Raw genomic sequence first — 19326 nt, forward strand, 5'->3', positions numbered from 1 at the left:
TCCCCGGGCTGTGCTCATCCCCGGTGCTGTGAGTGAGAGAAGAGGGTGGGGGTGGGGACAGAGATGTCACAGCAAAGCCTCTCAGGACTGTAGATGGGGTGGGAGGTTCCAGCTGGGCCTTCCAGGATAAGACTGGGCTTCCACATCCCTGACACAGGGGTCTTTATCTACCTTCCCTTTCTGTCACTTTGTTTTGTTTAGGACTCTACATTCATTCATTTGGCAAACATTTATGTGTCATCCCTTAACTGCTGTGCTGCATGCTAACTGCCATGATAAAGGAACATACTAAGTATTAAGATGAGTATTTAAGAGGAGATAACATTTGGGGTAGGCCTTGTAGGGTGAACAGGAGTTTGTTAGGTAAAGTAGGTGTTCTAGGCAGAGGGGACAGCATATGCAAAAGCTCAACAGTAAGTGGACCAGTGTGGCCTGGGAACGAGAAGTTGTGGGGGGGGGGACTTGAATGTCTTACTCAGGAACTTAGCAAAGGTCTCCTTAGAGGCTGACCTGGTCAGAGCTAGGTCCTAGCACCCTTATTTGAGGGCCAGTGTTCAGAGGGGAGAATCCGATCTCTTACCTGAAGAATCCCCAGATCCCCAGGCGATACTGAATGGTCACGACCACCACATCTTCATGGGAAGACAGGGCTAGCCCATCGAATATTGATGCCCCACCCACCAGCAGACCACCTCCATGGATCCATACCATTACCTGGACAGGAGGAAGCAACCATGTTGGTTATAGGAAGCAGAACTAGGAGAGACCTCAAGAGATTGTTTGCTTTGGCCATCTACCTCTTGGTCACAAACAAAGGAGACCAATGTTCAAAGTCCACAGTCCCCAGCAAGGTTGGAGCCTTATCTCCCATTCTCCCAATGAAGTTGAAGCCACCACCCCACTCAGTGTACCCTGGCTGCTCCCACTGTCTTCCCTAGCATATCAAGTGTCACCTGAACACCAAGGCTCCTCATGCTTTCATTGGGAGCAGCACAGGCCAAGGGTGTCATGTTTTCCCCAACACTGTCACTGTCCTCATGCCTGGACCTCACAGCCAGCTCAGCAAACAGTGCATTGAGCAGCCTTTGTGTTTCAGCTTTGCCTTACTTAGCTCTTTTGCGGGGAATGGAACTTCTCCCCTAGAGCAAATGATTATCCCAAGATGAGCACACGTCCCTGATGATATCGCTTCCTAACATGCCTTTCCTCCTTCCCTCTGCATTCTCGGAATCCCCAAACCCCAGGAACCCTCCAAAGCCCAGCCTAAAATCAGCCTCTTCCATGCTGAGACCCTGCCATGTGCCAGGGACTGTGCTAAGAATAGGATGAAAGTGGACATAACCATTCACAGCTCATGGTCCTTGAATTAAAAGAACTAACATAATGGGGGAGAAGTGGGAGTGGCTAAAATAATAATATTGTCAATAAAAAGAAGGCACATTTTATAACACACAATATGTGCCAGGTACTGTTCTAAGCACTTCAAATCATTTCATGCTCGTTAAACCATCCATGAGGTGGGGCCAAGATGGCTGAATAGCCAGTTTCTTCTAGCAATCCTGCTTACAACAAAGACCAGAAAAATCAAGTGAAACGATTATATTTATGACAAGCTAGGAGCCCTGAACGTCAAAGGCAAAGTAAGAAAACGGGCTGAGTGGTGGGGGAGAAAGAGTTCAGAAGTGGAGAAAAGTTGCCACACCTGAATCACTGGGATCCCTCAGGCAAAACTCACAGGAGTGGCTGAGACAGGTTGGTGGCAGTGTTCAGCTACAGCTCCCTCAAGGAAAAGCAGCCAGCTGCACAGCCTACTCACACCTCCAGAACCAGAGAGGAAGAGCACTCTCAGCAAAAACTAAGTATTTGCATATATTTAACCACGCCCCCCAAACCCAAGCCACCTTCAGTGGCTGTTGATTTCCCTAGGCCTGAGATAGGCCCACTGAACACACCAAGCCATGCTCCCGGACTTGGAGAAAGAATACATTCACAACAGGGGAAAAGATAATTTGCCAGCTCCACTAATGTGGGGAGATTAGGACAGAAGCAGCTCCTGTCCAGGCATAAACGGTCTGTGGATTTTAAATACCTTTCCCCCCTGCATGGATCTGAATAGGCCCTTGCTGGCAGACTGAAACTGTTCAAGCTGTGCGGTGGAGAGGTGGGTGTTTGATATTTGACACTGCTTGGCCTATTAAACAGGCTCCTCACCTGCCCATACCAGGGGCCTAAGGACTGGTGGCTCCACTCAGGCCACCCAGGAACCCACAACAGGGTTCTTAGAATAACTGGTACCTCCCAGACCTTACAACCAAAAGCACTGGGTTTGCCCATGGTCTGTCTGCAGAACCCACCCACCTGTATGATCTAGGGCACAGGGATGCGCTTCCTCAGAGACACTCGGGACAGTTCTCAACCCCCTGCCCTGTTCAGAGCATGATCCCCTGCTGCAACCAGATACTGGTACCTACACCAAACACACCGGCCCCTCTAAGGCTGTAGGACAGAGACTGTAACACACACTTGATGACCAGCTACCTGGACACCTGAGCTGAATCCACACAAGTGAGTGGACTCATAAGCTCATATACCTGATAACAGCTTTAGCCATCTGGTGACAGGACGTCAGAGCCCCAAAGGCTAAAACCATCAAGCTAGCTCACTCAAGCAACCCATTTGGGCATATCAAAAGAAAACAAAGCAAGAAACTAGGATACAGTAAGCAAACATAAAATAAATTAATACAATAACTTACAGATGGCTCAGAGATCACATTCAATATCAAATCACATAAAGAAACAGACCATGATTGCTTCAACAAGCTCTCAAAACAGAGAATCAAAGGATCTTCTGGATGAAGGTGGCTTCCTGGAATTACCAGATGCAGAATTCAAAAGATTAATATACAGAACTCTTCAAGACATTGGGAAGGAGATCAGGCAATACGCAGAAGAAGCTGAGGAACACACAGATAAAAGACTTGAAGAAATTAAACAGGTTATTCAAGAACATGAAAAATTGAATAAGCTCCAAGAATCCATAGAGAGACAGCAATCAGAAATTCAGAAGATTAATAAAATTACTGAATTAGACAAGTCAATAGAAAGTCAGAGGAGCAGAATTGAGCAAGTGGAAGGCAGAATTGGTGACCTTGAAGATAAAGCACTTGGCACCAATATATTTGAAGAAAAATCAGAAAAAAGAATTTTTCAAAAATGAAGAAACCTTAAGAATCATGAGGGACTCTATCAAGAGAAATAACCTACGAGTGATTGGAATGCCAGAACAGGGAGGGATAACAGAAAATACGGACGGAATTGTTGAAGAATTGCTGTCCAAAAACTTTCCTGATATCATGAAAGATGAAAAGATATCAACCCAAGATGCTCATCGAACTCCACATAAGGTAGATGTTAAAAGAGAGTCGCCAAGACGTATTATAATCAAACTTGCCAAAACCAAAGATAAAGAGAATTTTAAGAGCAGCTAGTGAGAAATGAAAAATCACCTACAAAGGAAAAAGGACAGTCAATAGGAATAAGCTCAGACTACTCGGCAGAACCCATGCAGGCAAGAAGGCAATGGGATGACTTACATAAAGCATTGAAGGAAAAAAATTGCCAACCGAGAAATCATATATCCAGCAAAACTGTCTCACAAATATGAAGGTGAAATTAGGACATTTCCAGATAAACAGAAGTTTAGGGAATTTGTAAAAAGCAAACCAAGGTATCAATCCAAGACTAGAACACTGGACAGAGCAATCAGATGTTAACCCAGACAGGGAAATCACTAAAACAAATCAAGATAAAAAAATGCTCAAAACAGGGAAACAGCAATGGCATTCTATAAAAGAAGACAACATTAAAATAACAAAGAGGGACTGAGAAATGTAGTCATAGATCTTGCATATGGAGAGGAAGACAAGGCAATGTAAAGAAATAAAAGATGTATTTAAACTTAGAAGAACGGGTAAATATTAAGGTAACCACAAAGGTAAGTAACTATCCTACTCATCAAAATAAAATACAAGAAAAAAATAGAGACTTAGCAGAAAAAAAATCAACGATGAAGAAGATGAAAAGACAGTATACAAACTACTCACCACAAAAAATTAAGTGGGAAATAGAATCTGTCAACGACACACAAAAAAAGACATCAAAATGAGAGCACTAAACTCATACCTATACATAATTACTCTGAATGTTAATGGACTAAATGCACCAATAAAGAGACAGAGAGTAGCAGAATGGATTAAAAAAAAACAAAAAACAAAACACGATCCATCTATATGCTGCCTACAAGAGACACGCCTTAGACTTAGAGACAAAAACAAACTAAAACTCAAAGGATGGAAAAAAATATATCAAGTAAACAATGATCAAAAAAGAGCAGGAGTGACAATACTAATTTCTGACAAAATAGTCTTTAAAGTTAAATCCACCACAAAGGATAAGGAAGGACACCATATAAGGATTAAAGGGACAACATACCAGGAGGACATAACCATATTAAATATTTATGCTCCCAATGACAGGGCTGCAAGATGCATAAAACAAACTCTATCAGCATTGAAAAGTGAGATAGACAGCTCCACAATAATAGTAGGAGACTTCAACACACCACTTTTGGTGAAGGACAGGACATCCAGAAAGAAGCTCAATAAAGACACGGAAGATCTAGATAGGACAATCAACAACACGATCTTATAGACATATACAGAACACTCCTCCCAACTGCAGCCAAGTATAATCTAAAAAAAAGTGCACATGGAACATTCACTAGAATAGACTGCATATTAGGTAATAAAGCAAGCCTTAGCAGAATCCAAAACATCAAAATATTACAAAGCATCTTCTCTGACCATAAGGCCGTAAAAGTAGAAAACAATAACAGAAAAAAGCAGGGAAAAGAAATCAAACCCTTGGAAACTGAACCATACCCTGCTCAAAAAGACTAGGTTATAGAAGACATTAAGGATGGAATAAAGAAATTCAGAGAATCCAATGAGAATGAAAACACTTCCTGTCAGAACTTTTGGGACACAGCGAAAGCAGCACTCAGAGGTCAGTCTATATCAGTAAATGCCCACATACAAAAAGAAGAAAGGGACAAATTCAAAGAATTATCCAGACAACTTGAACAAATAGAAAGAGAGCATCAAAAGAAAGCTTCGGGCACAAGAAGAAAGCAAACAATAAAAATTAGAGCTGAACTAAATGAAATAGAAAACAGAAAAACAATTGAAAGAGTTAAGAAGAACAAAAGCTGGTTCTCTGAAAAAATTAACAAAATTGATGAACCATTGGCCAAACTGACAAAAGAGAAACAGAAGAGGAAGCAAATAAACCAAACAAGAAACGAGATGGGCAATATTACACAGACCCAACTGAACTTAAAAGAATCATATCACTTTACAAGGAAAAATTGTACTCTAACAAATCGGAAAACCTAGAAGAAATGGATGAATTCTTAGAAACACACTACCTACGTAAACTAACACAAACAGAGGTAGATCACCTAAATAGACTCATAACACAAGAAGAGATTGAAAAGGTAATCAAAAAATCCCAACAACAACAAAAAAAAACTCTTGGCCTGGACGGCTTCACCACAGAGTTCTACCAAACTTTCAGAGAAGAGTTAACACCTCTACTACTAAAGGTATTTCAGAACATAGAAAAGGACGGAATACTCCCAAACTCATTCTATTAAGCCAGCATGCCCCTGATACCAAGACCAGGTAAAGACACCAGAAAAAAAAGAAAATTGCAGACCTATATCCATCATGAACTTAGATGCAAAAATCCTCAACAAAATTCTAGCCAAAAGAATTCAACAACATATCAACATGACCAAGTGGGATTTATACTAGGTATGCAGGGACAGTTCAACATTAGAAAAAATTATGGTATATTCACACAATGGAATACTACGCATTGATGAAGAACAATGATGAATCCACGAAACATTTCATAACATGGAGGAATCTGGAAGGCTGATGCTGAGTGCAATTAGTCACTTGCAATAGGACAAATATTGTATAAGACCACTAGTATAAGAACTGGAGAAATTGTTTAAAAAGAGAAGAAAATGTTCTCTGACGGTTACGAGAGAAGGGAGGGAGGGAGAGGGGATTTTACTAATTAGATAGTAAAAAATATTAGATAAGAACTATTTTAGGTCAAGGGAAAGACAACACACAATACAGGAGAAGTCAGCACAACTGGACTAAACCAAAAGCAAAGAAGTCTCCTAAATAAACTGAACTCTTTGAAGGCCAGTGTAGCAGGGGCGGAGGTTCGGGGACCATGGTTTCAGGGGACATCTAAGTCAATTGGCATAATAAAATCTATTAAGATAACATTCGGCATCCCACTTAGGAGAGTGGCATCTGGGGTCTCAAATGCTAGCAAGCGGCCATCTAAGTTGCATCAGTTGGTCTCATCCCACCTGGAACAAAGGAGAATGAAGAACAACAAAGACACAAGGTAATTATGAGCCCAAGAGACAGAAAGGGCCACATAATCCAGAGACTACGTCAGCCTGAGACCAGAAGAATGAGATGGTGCCGAGCTACAACCGATGACTGTTCTGACAGGGAACAGAACAGAGAAACCCTGAGGGAGCAGGAGAGCAGTGGGATGCAGACCCCAAATTCTCGTAAAGAGATCAGACTTTTGTGGTCTGACTGAGCCTAGAAGGACCCCAAAGGTCATGGCCCCCAGACCTTCTGTTAGCCCAAGACAGAAAACATTCCCAAAGCCAGCTCCTCAGACAGGGACTGGACTGAACAATTGGATAAAAATGATACTGGTGAAGAGTAAGCTTCTTGGATCAAGTAAACACAAGAGAACATGTTGGATTCTCCTGTCTGGAGGGGAGATGGGAGGGCAGAGGGAGTCAGAAGCTGGCCAAAGGGACTAGAAAAGAGAGAATGGAGGAAAGGAGTATACTGTCTCATTAGTGGGAGAGCAAATAGGAGTATATAGCAAGGTGTATATAAATTTTGTATGAGAGACTGACTTGAGTTGTAAACTTTCACTTAAAGCACAATAAAAATTAAAAAAAAAAAGCCACCCATGACTTACGTACTTATATTATCCCACTTAGCAGAAAGGAAAACGGAGACACTTAACTTGTTCAATGTCACACAGCTAATAAGTGATAGAAACAGGACTTGACCCAAGGCAGTCTGGCTCCAGAGTTCGGATGCTGAGCTCCCCAGTACAATGAAGCCAATGATCACGGTGCAGTAAGCCCTCTGTTTGGATAGGTGTGAGATCTTCTTTTCAACTCTAACTGATGTTTAATGAGCACGTGCCTTGTGTGCTTAGCCTGATGTTGAGATAAAGGCTCTATGTGTGTCATTTAATATTCCTACGTGATTATTCCCATTTGGAGGAAACTGAGGCTTAGAGAAATTAAGTAATTGCCCAAGTCTCTCACCTAGTAAGAGACAGAACTAGGATTTGAACCAGACCCTGTGGCTCCAGAACCTGTGTCTGTAACTAGAGTCTTTCCTGCCTTCAGGTTCCCAGAGCCCCTGTTTCTCCCATACCTCTGGTCACTGCTCCCCTCCGGGGTTAGGGACTGAATTTACAGTCATCTCTGAGGGAAGACTGAGCGCCAGCAATAATTTGCTGAAGAAGTATACGTCTGCCCAGCCCAGATGGTAAGGTCCTTGAAGGTAGGGGCTGGATGGTAGTGCTTTTATGTCCTTCCTTCCCCCAACCCCCACGCGGTAGTACGCATATGGAGGGCCAACCAACCAGTTGCTGTTGAGTCCACTCCAACTCATGGGGACCCTATGTGTATCAGAGGAGAACTGTGCCCCACAGGGTTTTAATGGCTGGTTTTTTTCTGAAAATAGAGCACCAGGCCCTTCCTCTGAGGCATCCCTGGGTGGACTCTAATCTCTAACCTTTGGTTAGCAGCCGAGCACGTTAATCACCTGCACCATCCAGGACTCCATAGGTTCATAATAAAAGAATGAATGGGTGAGCCTTTCCCCCCACCTCCTTGGGCCTTACAAAGTCCATGTGGGGTCAACTTCCAGGCACAAGTTCACAGACACCCTACCCCACACCTGAGGCACTGAGCGGGGTGCTCCTGGGAGGGCGGCTGGGTGCTAAGACTCCTCCCTTCTCCATCCCAGGGGTCACCTCCGTGCCCAAAGTAGTCATTGTAATCTGGGCCCCCAGCAGCATCAGCCCCTCCCCGCTCCAGCCTGTGTCTGGCAGTGTGCCCCACCTCTGGGCCTCTGTTTATTCCAGAAATGCTGACTCACTGGCCCATCAGCCTGTGCCAAAAAGACTTAGCCAAGGAAATCAGCTACAAGAAAATCCCAGAAAGCAGGCCAAGGGCAAAGGAAAGCACTTCTTGGACTGTCCCATGTCCTACACCCCAAACCCTCTTCTCTGTATGAGGCACTGAGAGTTGTTGCAGACAGGTGTTCACGGGCTGAGGAAAGGCCACACACATCCTAGTCTAGGTCAAAGAGCCTCCCCACAAAAAAACCCTAGTAAATCTTTATGGAAGCAGATTGCCACATTTGTTACCTGTGGAGCGGTGGGTAGGCTCGAACCACCTATCTTTTGGTTAGTAGCTGAATGCTTAACCATTACTCCACATGCACTGTTCTGAAAATCAGGAGACCCAAGTTCTTGCCTGCCAACTCGCTGCGTGACCTCTCTTCCCATCCCTGGACCTCAGTTTTCCTGTCCGTAAAGGGAGTGTTGGAATCTTCACTTATCTCTAAGATTTCTTCCAGCTCTAGGTTTATCTGAAACGATGTCTGAGCTGCTCTGGGTATCAGATTCCTAATGCAGCAACCAAGAGTGATTAGTTTTGTCTGTCTATCAGCAGGCGAGAACTTGGAAAAATGACAATGTGCATGACAGTTGTACAGCAAACTCCCCCAGATGCCCTGTGTCACCAGGAGGAAACTGAGATACTGGAAAACTTGTTGGGTTTCCCACGGTCACGCTCTCTGACCCTGTTGGGTAAAGAAACCTCAGTTGTTACGGAATCGACTCCCAATTCATGGTGACCTGTGTGTGTCAGAGTAGAACTGTGTTGCATTGTTTTCTGTGGCTGCCTTTTTACTACTACTATTACTTTTTTTATTTTTATTGTGCTTTAAGTGAAAATTTACAAGTCAAGTGAGTCTCTCATACAAAAATTTATATACACCTTGCTATATACTCCTAAAGAGACAACCCGCTCCTTCCCTCCACTTTCTCTTTTCGTGTCCATTCCACCCGCTTCTGACCCCCTCTGCCCTCTCATCTTCCCTCCATCTGTGGCTGATTTTTTCTGAAGTAGATCTCCAGGCCTTTTTCCCAAGGTGTTTCTAAGGGGATTCAAACCTTCAACTTTTCAGTTAGCAGCCAAGTGTGTTAACCATTTGTACCATTCAGGGACTCTATAACCTGACCCTACAAATACCAGTAAATTTCCAGGAGTCCTTAAACTAGCCCAAGCCAGATCTGGCCCACCCCCCATGCACAGAAGGGCCAACTGTGATCACTAATTGACCTCAACAGAGGACATAGCGACAGGAGGAAGGAATCAGAAGGACAATCATCACCCAGACCCTATTCTAAAGCAAGAGGTCTGACAAGAATCACATCACCTCCTGTTTCCTTATCACCTTCTCGAATTTTCCCTCCCCAGTACACCTGTGCGGCTGCCATCTTGCTGCCCAAATCACATATAAGCCCTGCTTCCCTGTCACTCAGGGAGCCAGATCTGAGGAATTGCCTCCTAGCTCCTTGCTCTGCGCATTGCAACAGAGATACATTCTCTTTCTCAAAGATGGGTGTTCAGGTAATCGGCAAGTCTGAGCAAGCTGGACAAGGGCCCACCTTCTAGCATTCGGTAACCATTTCAAAAGAAGCCCTGGGACCCCTGAAATAACAGCCTTGACCCCTGAGGCTCTCACCAAAGCTGCCTTCACCCCCTCCTTGTCTCTGCCAGAAAACCCTAGGCAGCTAGATCTCACAAGCCATGACCGATGGTTCCCGCTACTCACCGGTAGTCTGCTTTTCCTCCTCAAGTCAGCGGGGGTGTAGATGTTTAAGTAGAGGCAGTCTTCAGAAAACTTGTGAGGAATGGTCTCATTTCTGTTGGTAATGAATTGCCAGGTCATCTCTTCTGAAAATGCATCTTGGGAGCACCTGGGGACCGAGGGAAGAATGAACTGCTGAGCTTCAACCAGGTCTAAGCGAGGCAGTGTCTCCAGGGGTTGGGACAGGACATGGATTGAGAGGATTAAGCCTCTGCGTGGAGTCTTTACTATCAGACGCCAACACACTGGAACGGTAAGGGGTTACCTGGAGGTGGAGGACACCTAAGAGGGGCCGGAGGTGGAGAAGCTGGGACTCACTAAGGTATCCCACTCAGAATGTCATTTCTTGGAACTTAACCCTAAAGAAACGTTGATGGCTCTGCACAAAGTTTTAGCTACGTGGTGTTCACCATAGTGTTATTTATATTATCCAAAAAAAAAAAAAAAAAAAGCTTAGTGCCCAAAATAGGAGACTGGATAAATAAATTATGGTTTAAGCACCCAATGCAATGCAGCTATGAAATGTCAGACTATGATATTTAATGGCATAGAACAACGTTCAGGATATAAAAATTCTAAGTGAACAAAACAGGCAGCTGAACTATCTGTAGAGTATGATTCCATCTCAAAGGGAGAAAGTATAGATATACAACAGGAAGGGAAAAAAAAAAACTAAAAAAAATTCGGAAATATTCACAGCCATTCTCTATGGGTGGTAGCATTGTGTATGATTTTAATATTCTTACATCTGTGTTTTTTTTTTTTTAACTTTTCTGCAATGAATAAGTATTACTTGTGTAATCGAGAAATGAAAACTGTGAGTAGAGTATTTAAAAAAAAAAAAGCAGCAAAAGTCTGGGCTTTGGAAGCACCCAGAAATGTCTTGCTGAAGAGAAGAAGGTCTGAATGGGTGAAGGCAGGTGGCCCAGGTCCCCAACGGGAGACACAGGCCAGCCAGGAAAGCTTTGACCTTTTGCCCAGCTTGGCCAGGGGGATGGGGACCAAGGAACCATTCTCTGCTCATGAAGGGTCAGCTGGACACACCTGGGAGGTGGTAACTCACCTAGTCGTCACACTCTCCCTCACCTCACCTGCCCACTCCCCAACCATACCAGGCTTCAAGGCAGGAGAATAAATAGGGTTATTACTTCTGATCCCTTCTCCCAGTCAATTGTTTATTTTTCCCAAAGCATTTATCATAATCTAACATATAACATAACCCTATGGGGCAATTCTGGAGCCCTGGTGGTACAATGGGTAAGAGCTCAGGCTGTGAACCAAAAGGTTGCTCTTCAAATTCACCAGCTGCTCCTTGGAAACCCTATGGGGCACTTCTACTCTGTCCTATAGGGTTGCTATGAGTGGAAAAGGACTCGATGGCACCTAATAACAACAACAACAACTTGGAGTCAATTCTACTCTGTCATAGGCGCCCGGGTGGCGCGGCAAGCAGTTTGCAGTCAGCTGGTAACCTAATGGTAGGCGGTTCAGACCCACCCAGCCATTCCATGGAAGAAAGTCCTGGTGAGCTGCTTCCTTCAAAGGTACGGCCAAAAAGTCTACAGAAAATGTCAGCCCTGTAACACTGGGGGCCAACATGCGTTGGAGTCAACTCGGTGGCAGTGGGTTTGGTTTTCGTTTTCTAAACATATTGCATAATTTGTTTATTAACATTTTTTTTCAGGGAAACCCTGGTGGTGCAGTGGTTGTGTGCTACGGCTGCTAACCAAGAGGTCAGCAGTTCAAATCCCCTAGGTGCTCCTTTGAAACTCCATGGGGAAGTTCTACTCTGTCGTATAGGGTCGCTATGAGTCAGAATCGACTTGATGGCTGTGGGTTTGGTTTTGGTTTTATCTTTTTATCTGTCTCCCCCTGCTAGAATGCAAGTGCAATGAACAGAGAAGTTGTTGTTTTGTTCACTTAATGAATCCCAGAACAAACTGGAAGCCAGCCAGACGATTGCCTTGATTCTTTTCTGCGTCACTTGGAAGCCATCATCCCCACTGAAAGATGTCGAAGCCGCGCCCCAGCGGCTTACATTGGAGGGTAAGAGGTGGCATCCTTCACGAAGCTCCAGGACTCCGCAGGCTGTGGAGGAGCGAATCTCAGGGATCCAAGAGGGGGCTTGGCAAAGGGGATTCCCAGGAAAACAGCCACGGGCTGTGCAAATCCTTCTAAGCTGACAAACTTCCCCAGGACTTTGCCATGGACGGTGTCCACCACAGGTGGCGAGGATGGGTGCCCTGCTGGACATTGGGAGGACACGAAGACACATCAGAGATCAAAAAGAGCAACTCAAAAATGCTTTAGAAATACTTTATGGTGCTTTGATTGGCCTTTACCCCACCCTGTCCCTGGCTAGGTACCATCTTAAAGACCAGCAGCTGCGTTCCAAGTGTGGGACCCTGGTGCCTGGTTCCAGAGGAACAAAGCAGATCTGATTCAGAACATTGTAGTTGACTCTTCTGACCTCTCTAGGGGCTACCCGAGTGTGATGTTTGCTGTGGGTTTTTCATAAATACCTTTTATCATGTTGAGCAATTTCCCTTCTATTGCTACTTGACTGAGAAATCCATAGAGACAGAGTAGACTGGTGGTTGCCGGGGAGTGGGGAAGAAGACAGTGGGGAGCAACAGCTCACTGGTAAGGGGCGTTAGTTTGGAGTGATGGGAATGTGTGGGAACCAGATAGACGTGGTGGCAGCACAGCACTGTGAATGCACTGAATGCCACGGGATTGTTACTTTAAGATGGTTAATGTTATGTTATGTGAATTTCACCTCAATAGATTATTAAAAATAAACAGAAATAAATGCAAAAAGGAAGCTGCTAGGATTGACTATGACATTTGGTTTCCTCTCTTAGAAGTCTCTGGAAGCATTTCACCCAGTAGATGCTGAGCTGCATGCTAGATGAGAAGATGAGCAAGAGGTGGCCCTGATTCTCAGCAGTTGTGAACCTTGCAGGGAAAGTGAGGCCCGGAAATACCTGACCCTAATGTGGGAAGAACGTGGACAGTGTCCTAGGAGAGGTACCAGTGAGGTGCTACATGAGTTAGAAGTAGAGTGATGTCTTCTGGTTGGTGGCATTGTGAAGGAGGTGGCACTGGAGCTGGAACTGGCAGGAGGGGAGGATTTGAACCAGAGGAGATAGAAGAGGGCCTATAAACCATAAAGCAGACAGAATAGGCTGAGGCTCTGAGACGGCAAAGTGCAAGATCTGCCCAGGGAAGGACGAGTGGCCTACTGGGGCCAGGTGGAATCTAGGAGGGGTTGGTCACCCTGGAATGGGAGAGGTGCATGCCAGGGAGGGCCTCCAATGCTAGCCTAAGGGTTTGGGCTTCAGTCAGTGGAATAATGAGCAGCACAGGACAGTTCTGGAATAAGGGAAAGTGGCCTGGCAGCTGGAAGAATATTCTTCTGGTGGTTCTGAGCCGGTGCACCCAGCAGGGAGAGAGTCTGGGGGTCAGATTCTTGTCTGTTCCAACTCCATCCTTGTAGAGCAGACAAGTCTTCCCTCTTGAGCTAATATTCACCTCCCTGCGGCTTCCACCATCAGTCCTGGTTCTACCTGCTCTGGGACTGCACTGAACTAACCTATCTGCTCTTCAGGCACTTAGCCATGCCCATCCCTCGAACCTTCTCTTTTACAGCCCCAGTAACCTTCATGTGTTTAAACATTCCTCATAGGAACTTATTTCTAGCCTCCTGTCCTCCCACTTGCTTCCCTTTGGGTACAGACAAACTGTCAACATCTCCTGAAAGCATGAGCCCAGAACAGAAAAGAATAACATAGATATGGCCTTATGGAAGAATATCTAATGATATGGGACACTCTTCACGCAAATGTAGGTTACAAAGCAGTATCCATGTCGGATACTGTTAACAGTCAGTCCCATAGTGTGGACATTCAGATTGCTTTCTTTTGTTGTTGTTGCTAATTGTTACAAATGACCGTGAGGTGAACTCTTCTGGGTGCACATATATGAAAATGCCAATGGGTGATGTCCTTACAGGTGACCTTTTTTTGTGTGTGTGTGCTTTTCAAGTTTTCTGCACTGCACATGGATTCCTTTTCATAATTAGAAGGAAAAATATGAAGAAATACAGTTAATGTATGTAAGGAATTTTGAAGATGGTATTGACAAGAATTGGCACCTGACCAGACGTGGGGGACATGCAAAGGAAAGGAAGAAGACCAAGAGGCTGGCTTGTGGTCCTGGGTTTTGTTTCAGGCTCATTTCACTGAGGTTCAGCCACATAACCAAGTGAGAAGGTGCCACAGGAAGTGAGCACTTCAAGACTTGAATGGGGCAGGGTGAGGCCATGGGTGCATGAGGCTTCACTGAGGAGGCCGGTGTGAGAGGAAAGAGACAGAGCTAAGGATAAGGAACAGGGGACAGCTACAGGTAAGCCTGAGAAACTCCCTCAGAGGGGTGGCAGGGGTCACAGTGGGGTTGTGGGGAGACAGCATCATGGTAGCCAACGGGGAAAGAGGAAGAGGGGCTGGCCACGTGAAGAGAGTGCTTCAAAGATCTTAAGGAGAAGAAATTGAGAAGAATGCACTAGGCTTTGCCTTTATTAGCTCAATGATAACCTTCAACCGTGAATAGAAGTCAAATTTCCCAGGTTGCGAAAGTGGGTGAATGGGGGCATAAACAATAATGGTAATAACAGCAGTTGCCACTTACGTTATGACTCCAGCTCTTTTAAATTAAGCCTCGAAACAGCCCTGCTAGGTAGGTGTTAATATACCCATTTTACAAAGAAGTAAACTGAGGATGTGAAAGCAGCCAGTGTGGACTTTGTAAAGATGGAGATGGGATGCGGTAACCAGCGTAAGGAAATGTATCACACTCCAAATTCGGTTCCTTTCTCACTGTGCCCTCACACAGTCCTAGCCTCTCACAGAGTCACAGCCACCAACTCTTTGCTCCAGAAAGAAGACAGAATCCAGGTGGGGTCTGGGCTGTCAGCATATCAACAGGGGGAGTGCTGGCCTGGTTTCCAAAGCCAGTGATGCATCCCAGGGCATGATTGTCTGGCTGACCTTGGGCAAGTACTTTCCCTCTCTGCACCTCAGTTTCTCCTTCTCTAAAATGGTACAGATGCATTCTGAGGTCCCTGGCTGTACCCCTTTATGTATCGAATCCTTTTTCATGCTTCCTCTATATCAGGAGGAGCCCTGGTGGCACAGTGGTTAAGAGCTTGGCAGTTCGAATCCACCAGCCACTCCTTGGAAACTCTGAGGTGCAGTTCTACTCTGGAGCAGTTCTACTCTCTCTTAGAGGGTTGCTATGAGTGGCAATCAGCTCCATGGCAAAGGGTTTGCACTGGTTTACGGTTTTCTGTATTTTGCACTATCTTAAGTGCTTTGGAAACGATAACCTATTTCATCCTCACAACAGCCCAGTGAGGTAGTTACTATTATCATTCCCATTTCAGAGATGGAAAAACAGGCACGGAAAAGTTAAGGAGAGCACACAGCTAGTAAGTGCCGAGCTGTATTCAAATCCAAGTACACTGGCTTCAGAGTTCATGCTTTTAATTCTCTGCTAAGCCCTTCCCCGTGATTTGGCCATATCTTGACTAATGAAGATCTCATCTGTGAGGCATGAGGTGAGCTCTTTGCTGTCCTGCCCGTAGGGCGGTGGTTGCCCAGTGTTTATCCGCTCTTGCACCACCTCCAGGACCCAGGATGGGCTGGCCCGGCTTCTCCAATTGGTAAGGCGTGCACTGTTAACTGAACGAGACTTCTTCTTTGCCCTAAATACAGCTCGGTCCAATTCTCCCAAAACAAGGATTTCCAGTTGTGTCCCCCAATATTTGTATTTCAAAATGACTCACCCTGAACCATGGCAGCGGCGATGGAGGCCAGGACCAGAGCCAAGAACCGCATCGTGGAAGGGTTACTGTATCTGCAACCAGCGAGGGCTCGCGCGCTCCAGGGTGCTTCGCAGGTCGAAGTGCTTCGCAGGTCCCGCCCCAGCGCCTAAGCTCCGGGTCAGGCCCCTGGTTAGCCATAACAGAAGATATCTTGAAAAGCTATCCCTCTTGTAAGGATCGCTGGGGCGGGACGGGGGAGGGGGCTAAGCCACGCCCACCTGGAGTATGACCTCTTCTCTAAGCAGCCTGAACAAACTCTCTAATTCCCAAAGTTACAAACTTATTAAACAACTTGTTACATAAGGGTTGCCACTTTTGCTGGACATTGATCTCAGTGCCCTGTGAATTTCCCAAAGGCAAGCAGGCAGAAGCCCAGGAGGGAGATGAAGCTTTGATCTTGAAAACTCAAAACAAACTTTAAAATTGTTAGAGGAACTCCCATCCCCAGAACTGCTGGGTAATTTAGGACAAATCTCTTAGCTTCCCTGGGCTTAAATTTCCTGGATTTCTAGGCTCTCAAATTTGGAAGACATCTTAAATTTCATCCAATCCCCCATGTGATGCCTCGATTAAGTTCACAACATTTTTGCCAGCTGACCCAGCCTGCTGTTACACACTCCTGAGACAGAGAACTCCATGCCACTCAAGGCAGTGGTCTTTGATCGGACTATTCTTACAGTGAAGGATATCCATCTCCCCCTTGTGCCTGGCTGTAGTCATCCATCCATACTTTATTCATTCATTCCTCAAATATTTACTGCATGCCTGGCACTTTGCTAGGTGCTATGGATATAAAGATGAATTCAAAACACATCCCATCTCTTCCTGGTGTTCACCGTGTAGTGTACAACACAGATGTGGGGACGAAATTACAGTCAATATGAAAGCATCAAAATAGGGGGATAAAGAGTGTTGGTATACCTGGGTACACCTGGGTAACATGCTGGGGACACAATAAAGATGCTCAAAGCCTCTTTCATAGAATCATTAAATGTCCCCAAATAGGGATTAGTTAAATGCACTGTGGTACAGTTGGGAAATATGGCCTTGGTGATAAAAATGATGCTGGAGATTGAATGATAGAATTTTGCAAGACCAATGGCTTCTTCTTTGCAAATACCATTTTTCAACAACATAAATTGTGAATATACATGTGGATCAGAAAGCTGGTGGCGTAACGCTTAAGAGTTTGGCTGCTAACCAAAAGGTTGGCAGTTCGAATCAACCAGGTGCTCCTCGGGAACCCGATGGGGCACTTCTACTCTGTCCTATAGTGTCGGTATGAGTTGGATTCGAATGGACACCAATGGGTTTACTAGTTTTTGTCCATGTGGACCTCGCCAGATGGAATACACAGGAATCAAATCAACTACATGTGTAGAAAGAGGTGATGGAAAAGCTCGATATCATCAGTCAGAACAAGGCCAGGGGCCGACTGTGGAACACACCATTAATTGCTCACATGTAAGTTTAAGTTGAAGCTGAAGAAAATTAGAACAAATCCAAGAGAGCCAAAGTATGACCTTGAGTATATCCCACCTGAATTTAGAGACCATCTTAAGAATAGATTTGACTCATTGAACACTAATGACTGAGGACCAGATGAGTTGTGGCAGGACATCAAGGACATCATACATCATACATGAAGAAAGCAAGAGGTCATTAAAAAGACAGGAAAAACCAAAACAGATGTCAGAAGAGACTCTGAAATTTGCTCTTAAACAGAAGAAATGATGAAGTAAAAGAGCTGAAGAGAACGTTTTAAAGGCTGGCTCAAGAAAACAAAGTAAAGTATTATAATGAAATGTACAAAGATCTGGAGATAGAAAAACAAAAGAAAAGAACATGCTTGGCATTTGTCAAGTTGAAAGAATTGATGAAAAAATTCAAGCCTCGTGTTGCAATATTGAAGGATTACATGGGGCAAATATTAAATGACACAGGAAGCACCAAAAGAAGATGGAGGAGGCGGGGGCCAAGATGGCTGACTAGGTAGAAGCTACCTCGGATCCCTCTTGCAACAAAGACTTGGAAAAACAAGTGAATCGATCACATACATGGCAATCTACAAACCCTGACCATCAAACACAGATCTAAAGAGTTGACCTGAATGACAGAGACTGAGCAAGAACAACCACGGGGAAGCAGCAACTGTTTTCGGAGCCTGGAGCCAGCGTCCCAGTCAGGAAACGTTGGCGCCAGGCTTTGGACAGGGTGCATGGGAGCTGAGCACGACATCCTGAGAGGGTTCAAACACGGGGCACAGCCCTAGCCCCCTGAACTGACCTTGGGGGAAGCCCAGCCAGTGCACGCAGGCAGCACAGCAACACGGCTGACAGGAGGAGAAGTCACCGGGAGGCAGCAACTGGTTCTGGAGCCAGGACTGCAGCGTCCCAGCCGGGTACCTTAGCGCTGGGCTTTGGACTGGGAGTGGAGGAACTAACCGCAGCTTCTGAGATAGCGCAAGCGCGGGACGTGGGCCAGACCCTCAGGGCGATCTCTACCCAGCCAGCGCACACAGTCAACGCGCTCCCCTCGGGAATCTCAGATAAAACTGTCATCTGAAGCAAGATAAGTAACTTTGTCTATATTCTGGGGTGCTACTCTCTCCTATTTATCTGAATCCTCCCCTCCCCTTCCCCGGCGGCTTCATTAACATTGGAATTTCCTGAGCCAGAGGGTGAACTGCACTGCGGTTTTTCTCTCTCTCTCTCTCTCTTTTTTTTGGGGGGGGGTCTTTTCCTAACCCATTCTCCTGGTCTGAGAGAAGCAGCTACAAAAAACCCAGGGACCAAAAATCCTTCCCTAATTGGACTAAAAACACAGAACCAGCTCCAGCCAAGCATATGTGATCCACAGTCTTGGGCTTTCATCCCTACAGGGAACAAGGTGGCTATTATAATGCAAAGGCATTCCTGATGGGGATCTGACTGTAATTGTTTTAGCAGATTACTGGAAAGACAAGTTTCCCAGGTCTGATATCTCTGCATATTCAACAGAGCCCTCACTGACCCACAACAGGGAACTGAGGGCTGAAGCTCCCCCCAGACCACCTAGCCTCCTGCCTTAGGGGTCTAAGGAGGGTGACACCTACCAATCTGTAGAGGTACTTGCATTGGGGGCCTAAGGTGCAGCTGCAGAGCCCACCCACCAAGGTGCTATAGGAATAGAGACACAGCTACCTCACTGACTCTTGGGGGAAGCCTGTCAGCATCCTGCCCCCCCGGAGTGTGACCCCCTGCTGCTACTAGAATCTGGTGCTCACAAATATCACCACTACTTCTGTAGGTGGATAGGTGACAGTCAGCACCACACACTTGATGACCCAAAATCAGATTCTACTAAAGAATAGTGAATAGACTCAGGCATA

General features: G+C 45.4%; 1 pseudogene; it reads right to left on the minus strand.

The window, feature by feature from the left end:
* LOC126064517 (liver carboxylesterase 1-like) overlaps window positions 1-18357 on the minus strand; it is a 107231-nt pseudogene extending 88874 nt beyond the window's left edge.
* Between the last annotated feature and the right edge of the window lie 969 nt (window positions 18358-19326).

Source organism: Elephas maximus, chromosome 21, assembly GCF_024166365.1.
Source record: "Elephas maximus indicus isolate mEleMax1 chromosome 21, mEleMax1 primary haplotype, whole genome shotgun sequence".
Lineage (NCBI taxonomy): Eukaryota > Metazoa > Chordata > Mammalia > Proboscidea > Elephantidae > Elephas > Elephas maximus.